General features: G+C 36.9%; 1 long non-coding RNA gene across 1 annotated transcript; it reads left to right on the top strand.

The window, feature by feature from the left end:
- Nucleotides 1-348: 348 nt before the first annotated feature.
- On the top strand, nucleotides 349-2,233 carry LOC107822034 (uncharacterized). Its single transcript, XR_012699843.1, has 2 exons — nucleotides 349-978; nucleotides 1,753-2,233. It is a non-coding gene; the product is annotated as an uncharacterized LOC107822034 (long non-coding RNA).
- Nucleotides 2,234-9,795: the final 7,562 nt, after the last annotated feature.

The raw sequence follows: 9,795 nt of genomic DNA, 5'->3' as shown, positions 1-9,795 counted from the left end.
CACATGCACATGATAAATTATATAAGTTGATGTAGAATTAAGATTTTGACCCCCTTGAATATTATTATCGACATATATCATCATATATTGTTAAGTTTTGATATAGATTATATAAGTTGTTGATGTAGAACTGTGAAAACATTACTATTGATTTTCTCATATTTATCACTTCTATCGTTGTTACAAGATGGCAATGTAACGGTGCTACTGAAAAGGAGGCACACGTGGAAGTTAGTGGTGAGCAGTTATTCAGTTGTGTAACAATCATGTAATAAACAACTGTATTAAGTTAAATAGTTAGTTACCTATATCTTAGTGATGATTAGTGAGGTGAAATAATTGTATAAATACACTGAAAAGTTAATAGAACAGTAGACGATTATCATTTTGCTTCTTCACTCATTTCTTTCCCTTTTTCTCACAAAATCTTCTTGAACTTCAACGGGTGAAGTCGTCTCTGGTCTCTCTACATTTTAGCATGATATCATATCAATTGATTCTGGTCCTACACGCAATTTTTGATTCAATTAGTCAAATCGCTATGTGAAATTTCTTCCTCTTCAAGCTCGTCTGTTGCAGCTATGGCGGCCAAAAATCCACTTACACACATCCACTTTTCATGTATACTGGTGATACTCCTGATTCGGTATTTGTTCCTGTCAAACTCACCGGATCAAAGAATTATGGCATGTCGAATAGATCAATGCGCATCACTCTTCGAGCAAAGAGAAAGCTAGGGTTCGTACTAGGTACTTATAAAAAAGAATCCCTTGATAAGGGGCTGCATGAGCAATGGGAAACATACAATGCAACAGTCCTCTCATGGATTATTGACACAGTTTCTGAAGATCTACTCAATGGAATTGTATATGCTTCAAATTCCTACATTGTGTCGAAGGATATCAAGAAGAGAATTGATAAAGTCAATCGCATGAGAATTTTCCAAGTTCACCATCAAATTGCCAATTCATTCACAAGGTATTAACTCTGTTTTTGTCTATTTTACTAAATTTTAGGACCTTTTGCCACAATACGATGCCATAGTTCTCCCTCCTGGTTGTGATTGTGCATGATCTAAGGAGACAGTTGAGCATTTTCATCAAAAGAGGTTATTGCAATTTTATTAGTGAATTGAATGATTCATATGATCAAGTTAGGAGACAAATCTTCTAGAAATCAACTTGTCCTACAATTAATCAAGCATACACTATGATAATTGAAGATGAAAGTCAACATTCATTTGGTTTAAATGCAATTACTACAGATACATACCCTTTAGCTATGCAATTGACTCGTGTATAACCTTACAAGGGAGAAAAGCCATTTGTACAATGTGAGTATTGCAATTTAAGAGGTCATACCAAAGAAAAATACTACAAGCTTGTTGGGTACCCCTCTGATTTTTAGCCAAAGAAGAATTCTAAGCCTGGTAATGGCGGATCTGGAGGTCCAGCAGGCTATGTGGTCCATTTGGGTATGGCAAGCAGCCCCTTAATGCTATCAATAATGTTTTTGTAAATGTTATATGCCATCACCACAACGGATGTAATCTAGGAGCCTAGGACCTGCTGAGATGAAGGCACAATACTTCAGTGAAGAACAATACAAGCAGATTCTTAATTTGCTGAGTAAATGATAAAGGGTGAAAATGCATGTTTTTAGTGTATTTCTGTATTAATTCATGTGTGAGTTGCGGGAGTTCACACTACTTTTGAAGTAAAAATATTCTAATTACGTGTTTCTTATATGAAGGAATGAACTTGCGTAGAAAAGAATCAAATAGGAGCAAAATTAGCAAAAGAAAATCTGAAGACAAAAATCTGGGACAACGAAGCGAGGTTCACTTTGCCAGATCGAGGCCGGAGCAGGAAAAAAATCAGCTTATCCAATCCAAATTAAGAGAAGACAAATTCGCCCCAACTAAATCCTAAACCATACAAATATGATATTTGGCCACTTTTTGAAGGAAGAGAAGACTTTGGGGAGGCAAGATCGCACTTGAAAACAGAGATTCTTGGAAATTGAAAACAGAGTGCGAAAACCGTGAAATTGATCTTGAGTTCCTCTTTTTCCCTTATATTATTGATTTTTATGTATTCTTGGGAATTAATTGAGATTGCTACCATGACTATGCGTGGCTAAACTCGTTCGTTCCGGGGTTATGGTTTTCATGAATGTTGATATTCAAAGATTGATTTGATGATTTAATTTATTATATTAGGTTGTTTATTCATATTCTGAGCCTAATTATTTTACTGCCTATCTAATAGTGAAATAATATATATAAATCTTGAGTTGAACTTGAAAGAGATAATTCTTGATTGCAATATAATTTAATAGAGTGCGATCTTGAACCTAGTTATTGGGGAATTGATCTGCGAATACAAATAGAAATACCTATTTTCCGTGCTTCGCCAATTGTGTAAGAGATTATTAATGCGTTCTTTTTATCGCTAGTTTCATAGAAATATAGGGTTTAGAATAAATTATATAGGCGAGTAGAAGTTGTCAAATTTCTACGAGTATTATTGTCCTCGCAGTTTAATAACCCCGATAGATTGATAAGTCGAGTTGATTGAAGAATTCAACAGGATTGTTATCCAACCATGACCCCGAAATATTATTCTCACTGAATTCAACCCTTCGTGCTAAGTGTGTTAGTTAATTAGTTTTTCTTTTAATCGCAACTCTGGTTCGTAGAATTAATTAAACAAAAATCACCTTAAAACTGTTCTTGACTCGATAAATAGAAATTGCTTCATTTAGTTGATAATTGATCATAAGTCCTCGTGAGAATGATACTCTACTCACTCTTTGTTACATGATTGTCCGCGTACACTTGCGTGTGCGATTTAGAGAAATAGTAAATATGCTAGTGGAGGTCAAAGTATTAAGGGGAATCACATTAATGAGCAGATAATGTAACTTGTATCATGTCCAAAGTAATAGATAATGATGAGTGGATTGTGGATTCTGGAGCTACTCATCATGTAGCTTTTAAGAAGAACATGTTAAAATGTACCACTGTAAAAAAAAAACTCCTGGTAATAAGAGAGTTCATTTACCCACAGGGGATAAGGCAGATATCACACATACTAGCCATGTGTCTTTGTTTGGTACTACAACTGCGAACAATATATTGGTTGTTCCTAATTTCAAGTTTAACTTGCTATCAATATCTAAGCTGACCATGGAAATGTCTTGCTCAGTCAACTTTTTCCCTAACTTCCGTGTTTTTTAGGAGCTTTGGAGTGGCAGGGGTGAAAGGAATTGATATGCATAGATGAGACAGTACATATACAAGGATGCACACACTAATACACATAGCACACACCATCCAATAATAGCAGTAACTCATGGACAATGCATACTCTATGGCATCAAAGACTTGGAAATTCTTCCATACCAGTCATTTGAAGTCTATGAAGTTGTTGCATAATCAGTTAGTATACAATTGAATAGGTGCCCAGTTTTTCCCTTAGCAAAATAAGCTAGATTGTTATTTCCTAGTAGTGATTCTAGAGTTGGTTCACCTTTCCACCTTGTATATATGGATATTTGGGGCCATTGTAAAACTCCAACTTTTGATCACAAGTATTACTTTTAAATTATTGTGGTTGATCACAGTAGATATACATGAATTTACTTATTACAACTTAAATCGTAAGCTACTGCAACTATTAAATCACTCATGTCTATGGTGCAAACACAATTTGGTGTCATGGTTAAGGTTCTTAGAACTGATAATGGCACTGAGTTCTTTAAATCACAGTGCAATGATCTTCTTCAAGGTGTAGGCATACTTCATCAAAGCAGACGTCACCATACCCCTAAGCAAAATGGGGTAGTTGAGGGGAAACACATACATATCTTAAGAGACATTGAGTTTCCTTTTGCCATTTCTTCCTCAAAGAAACAGGCTGCATCCAGTGATCACATACTATTCCATAATATGCTACAAGATCCACCACCTAGAGCTACCACCACTAATAACTCAACTTCAACTTCTTGGCCTGATGGTGACTCTGAGGGATTATTTGGTTCTGCTGCTCAATAGTTTGACCTGCCTCATTTGACACATGATCATTCTCCTTCCTTGTAGCATGAAGGGGAGATGACTTGACTGAGAAGCCAAATTCACTATCAAATTCCTCATATGAGGAGCACAGTCCATCAGATGGAGAGCAAGATACAGAAGTTAATGCTCCAATCACCGAGAGATCATCAAGTTATTCCAAACAACCTGTTTGGATGAAAGATTACATAAGTACCAGACAAGGAAATAGAAAGTATCTCATTTCTAACCATTTGTCCTATGATGGAACCAAACCAACCTATGAAGCTTACCTTGCCAAGTTCTCTACACTGGTAGATCCCTAATGCTTTAAATAAGCAACTAAGGATGCGAGATGGATAAAAGCAATGAAGCAGGAGATAAAAGCATTAGAAGAAAATGGCACATGGGAAGTGATAGACCTTCCAAAAGGAAAGAATGCAGTGGGATAAAAATGGGTCCACAAGATAAAGTATCAATCTAATGGAGAAGTTGCAAGCTTCAAGACCAGACTTTAAAAAAAGGCTACAGTCAGAAGGACGTCCTTGACTATCATGATAATTTTCACCTGCTATCAAGATGGTGACTATGTGGTCTGTCATAGGTCTTGAAATGTCTAGAGGTTAGACCCTATGACAATTGGATATATACAATGCTTTCATGAAGGTGATTTATGTGATTATGTTTACGTGGAGATGCCTGAAGGTATCAGAAGACATGGGAAGTTAAGGGAGTGCAAATTGCTTAAGTCTCTATATGGATTAAAGCAAGCATCTAGGCAGTGGATCGTCAAACTGACTTATGCATTAATAGGTGTAGGGTTTACTCAAAGCAGTCATGGTTATTCCCTATTTATACAAAACAGATCAAAAGACACAGTGATTGTTCTAGTTTTCCGAGTCACCTATCCAATATGTGAGTGAGCCCATCCTACGGATCCTCTTTGTTCAATGGGGGAGGGGTCATACCTTCCCCACCCACTTTGATGACTTACTCATCACAGGTAATGAGCTTATTAGTGAGGGAAAGAAAGTACTGCATCAAAAATTTAAAATGAAGGACCTTGGTGAATTGAGATATTTTCTTGGTATAAATGTGTTGAGGTCCAAGTCTAGAGTAATCTTAATCAGAGAAAGCATGCACTTGAGTTAATATCTGATATGAGATTGACTGGAGCAAAGCTAGTTAAGACACCTTTGTAGTCCAATTCAAGGTTGACAACTTTAGAGTATGACAGAACAATTGGAATCATATGGGATGAGGTTTTACATGGCATTAGCTCATACCAAAGATTGGTTGGAAGGCTAATGTATGTCACTATCGCTAGACCTAATGTCAATTATGTAGTCCAGACCCTGAGCCAATTCATGAAGATGCCTAAGAAGTCACATTAGAAAGCTGCACAAGGATAGTTAAGTACTTGAAAAATTCACCAGGACAAGCAATTTGGTTAAAGGCTGGAGTCACACAAGAATAGATATGTTGGTGCGACTCAGATTGGAAACCATGCCCAAATACAAGGAGGTCAGTAAAAAGGTAAAGAGTCACGTTTGGGGAATCATTGATCTCTTGGAGTTGATATAAGTAGTCTAGTGACTATGTTCAGCGATACCAAGGTTGCTATACAGATTGCAACTGATTTCATTTTTCACGAGAGGACAACACATATAGAAATAGACTGCCAATTCATCGGAGACAAAATTAAGGCAGCGATAGTAAAAACTTCATATGTACACACCAAGGAGAAGCTGTAAGATCTTCAAACAAAAGGTATGGGGCAAGTTCAACATGTTTAGCAAGTTGGGGGCTCTCAATATTTTGAACCCTCCAACTTGAGGGGTAATGTGAACAATAATGTGATAAGTGTGAATTTTAACTACTTATTAGTACCTTCGTTCTTTAGTTTTAGTTTGCAGTTGTTGATTTTTATTCCTAAAACTAATAAAATTGTGTAAATTACAAGCATGTTGGAAAATTGGAGCTTAACAAAGAAATCTAAATAAAAAAAGAGTATTCCGGCTCAAAAAGGCAAGAAGGGGAAAACAAGGCACAAGTGCGGTCTACAGATGTGGCCATAAAATAAAGTGTGGTCCGCAGAAATCAATATGCGGCCACAGAAAGACACAAGATGCCTCAGAGGAGTTTCAAGAAGCGCGATGTGCACATCAAATTGTGCGGGTGCAAAAGCTGGTCGCACTGACAATATTTGAAAATTTCTGAGAAGGTGCAAAAAGAACAAGTGAGAAGCCTCGTCAAAATGCGGTCCACAGACAAAAAGTGTGGCTGCAGAAGCTGAAGTGCAACCGTAGATGGAATTGTGCGACTGCAAATTCCTTCCAGTCTGAGAAAGAAAAAAGTGCGGACAACACATGGAATTGTGCGGCCGCAGAACCTCTCAAAGAGAAATTTTGTCGCAGATTTATGGGCACTATAAATAGACGAAAAATACTTTTGTAGGGAAAGTTTTGTATTGTAAACAATTGTAGTGGTTGTATTTACTCTTTTGGGAAAGTATTGACAATTATTAGAGAAAAGTCATTAGTTTTATCATCTAATTATAGTCTATGAATTTAATTTCTTCTTCTACATTATTTTCTCTACTTTCTAGGATGAGTAACTAGATTTTATCTAGGGTTGTAACCCAACCCTAGTGTGTAAATATTAGGGGTTATTAATTTTAATTCTTTTTTATGATTGAGTGTTTATTATTTAGCCTCGTCTATGTATTATTTCTAGAATTAATAATTGCAATATATTTATTTATGCCCATTTGATTTAGTTCTTACTTGAGAAAGAGGGACTTAGTCTAGAAATATTTGGCTAACAAAAAATTGAACTAGTTAAGGTTTTTGCTAGTTTGATTACATGGTTGAACTAGAGATAGGGAAAAACTGACTTGGGCTCATATCAATTATTTGAATTGCTACCCAATCGGACTTGAGAAAGACAATTTGGACATAACCACTCTATAACCGAGAGGTATTGAGTGGGTACTTGAGAATTGATAGTTATAATATACCCCAATTCACAAAATAAGCATTAACGTAATTTACCCATTAGGTTTGAACCTAGATGAAGGTTACATCCCTAGGCTTTTTCCCAATTGATTAAAAACATCAAAAATAATTATTCTCATTTTAGTTACTTGCAATTAGTTTAAATTTCTTAGTGTTACTTGGAAAACAATCACTCTTTATTTGAAAGCTCAATTTAGTTGTTTTATTTACATATCTTAAAGTATCTAACTTAACACCCTTCATAAACTCCCTAAGAAATCCGACCCCAACTCTTGTTGGGCATTATAATTGCAACGATCGTTTTCACACACTATTGAGTGCGGATTGGACGTGGATCAATTTTTGGTTCCGTTAACGGAGAGTTTTTATGGTGTTAACTATATATTTGAGTGTGTTCATGTAATTTCTTCTTTCCCTTCTGTGTTACTAATTTGTTGAAGAAATCGTAAGTATAAATGGCAAACAATGATCTTGGAAATTTACCATTGGGAGAGGTGGACGGCGACGAGGAACAACTAGATGACATACCTCAAGTGCCACAACCAAATTGTCGAGGTTGAGGTCAACAAAACAACGAGCCCCCACCTCCCCACCTCCACCACCACAACTAGAAGCAGCACAACAACAGATTTTTCTTATGCAAGTGCAATAGTTCCCCCTCGCATTAGAGCGAATAACTTTCAAATTACTAATGTGATGCTCACTTTGTTAGAGCAATGAGGTTTTTTCACCGGTGCGCCGAATCAACATGCTTATAGGCATTTGAAGGGCTTTGTGGATACATGTTGAGTAAGGAAGCAAACAAATGTCTTGGAAGATACTTTGAGGCTAAGGTTTTTTCTCTTCTCTCTATAGGGTAAAGCTTTAGATTGGTTGGAATGCTTGCCTAGTAATTCTATCCATACTTTGGATGAATTGGCGACAAGATTTATTGCTAATTTTTTTCTCTCCCAGGTACATGGCTACTCTTAGGGATGAAATATTGGCTTTCAAGCAAGAGCTCAATGAACCTTTGCATGAAATTTGGTAGTAGTATTGGATAATGGCAAAGGAGTGCCCTAATAATGATATGACCAACAAAATGATCCAACAAACTTTCTACCATGGTATCAACACTACCAACCAATGTGTGGTCAGAGGTAACTTTATGACAACACCTTATGCGGAGGCATGTGAGATTCTTGATGAGATGGCGGAAACGTCTTCGTCTTGGCAATCCCGAGCAAATGTCTCTCAAGGTGAACCTAAAATGATTCATCTTCATAAAGAGTTGCAAGACCATGGGCAAACAATTTTCGAATTGACAACAACTATGACTCACCTTGCCAAGGCCCAACTTAATCAAGTTCAAGCACCTAAGCAAGTTCATGCTATGGAAAGGGTATATATGTTAGTCAACAAGAAGAGGACCAAGAGTCCATAATTTTAAACCCGAGTGGAGAGTTATGCACAAGAAGAGGGTAGTTTCAATCAAGATGATTATTATCATGAACAAGAGGAAGAGGTACAATATATGAACAATTGACAAGGGCAAAAGAATAATTTCCAAGGCTCCAATCAACAACAATGGCGACCATAAAATAACCAAGGCAATTGAGGTTCTAACAATAAAGGGAATTGGCACAACAACCAAGGAAATTGAGGAGGCAACAACTAAGGTCGTTGGGGAAAATAACAACAATCAAGGAAATCAGGGGCCGGGTATTCAAAATGTACCAACAACTTAGCAACTAACCTTCCTATCCTTCCCATGGTTCGAGTTCTTTAAACAATAAGATGGGTTGTATTGAGAACATGTTCAAGAAAATAATGGAGAAGAATGAAGATTTGGATGCCCAACTTGCCTCACATACCACATCAATCCGTAATCTTGAATTTCAAATGGGCCAAATCTCTCAAGCTCTTAATACTCATCCTAAGTTGCACTACCAAGTAATACGGTAGTAAATCCAAAGGGTGGTTACGGGGCATGCTATTGCGCTTATCACAAGAAGTGAAAGAGGCGGGAATACACCCACCTTAAATGAAAGGCGACTTATAGATGATGACCAAGTGATACAAGAGGAGGAAATCCCAAATAATGATGTTCAAGCAAGTGATGAGGTTCAGATTGACATTGGTGATAGTGTGGAAGAGACTCAAGAGGAGGCTAACCCATCTAGGGAGAAAATTATTGACATATCGAAGCCGGTAGTGCAAAAAGCCAAGGCACCATTGCCTAATCCTCCACCTCCCTATCCTCAAAGACTTGCCAAGAAAAATGGTGAGAATCAGTTCAAGAAGTTCATTCAAATGATGAAAATTCTCTCTATTAATATTTCATTAATAGAAGCTTTGGAACAAATGGCTGGTTAGGTCGATGAATTTTGAAACTATCAATGTCACTTATCAAGTGAGTGAAATTGTCCATTCCATGTCTTATAAGTTGGAGGATCTCGGTGCTTTCACGATTCCTTGTACAATTGAGAGTGCCAATTTTGCTAAAACTCTTTCTAATCTTGTGGTGAGTATCACTTTGTTGCCCTATTAGGTGTTTAAAACTTTGGGAATTGGACAACCAAGACCTGCATCTCTGAGGTTGCAAATGGCCTATCGTACCATGAAAAGGCCATTGGGAGTGATTGAAGATGTTTTGATCCGGGTTGATAAGTTTATTCTTCTGGCGGACATAGTTATTCTAGATTATGAAGTTGGTTATGAAGTGCCTATTATTCTTGGGAGACC

Source organism: Nicotiana tabacum, chromosome 16 (genome assembly GCF_000715075.1).
Source record: "Nicotiana tabacum cultivar K326 chromosome 16, ASM71507v2, whole genome shotgun sequence".
In the NCBI taxonomy this organism is placed as follows: domain Eukaryota; kingdom Viridiplantae; phylum Streptophyta; class Magnoliopsida; order Solanales; family Solanaceae; genus Nicotiana; species Nicotiana tabacum.
Note: the sequence above shows the minus strand (reverse complement) of the source record. Positions and strands in the feature narration are given on the sequence as shown.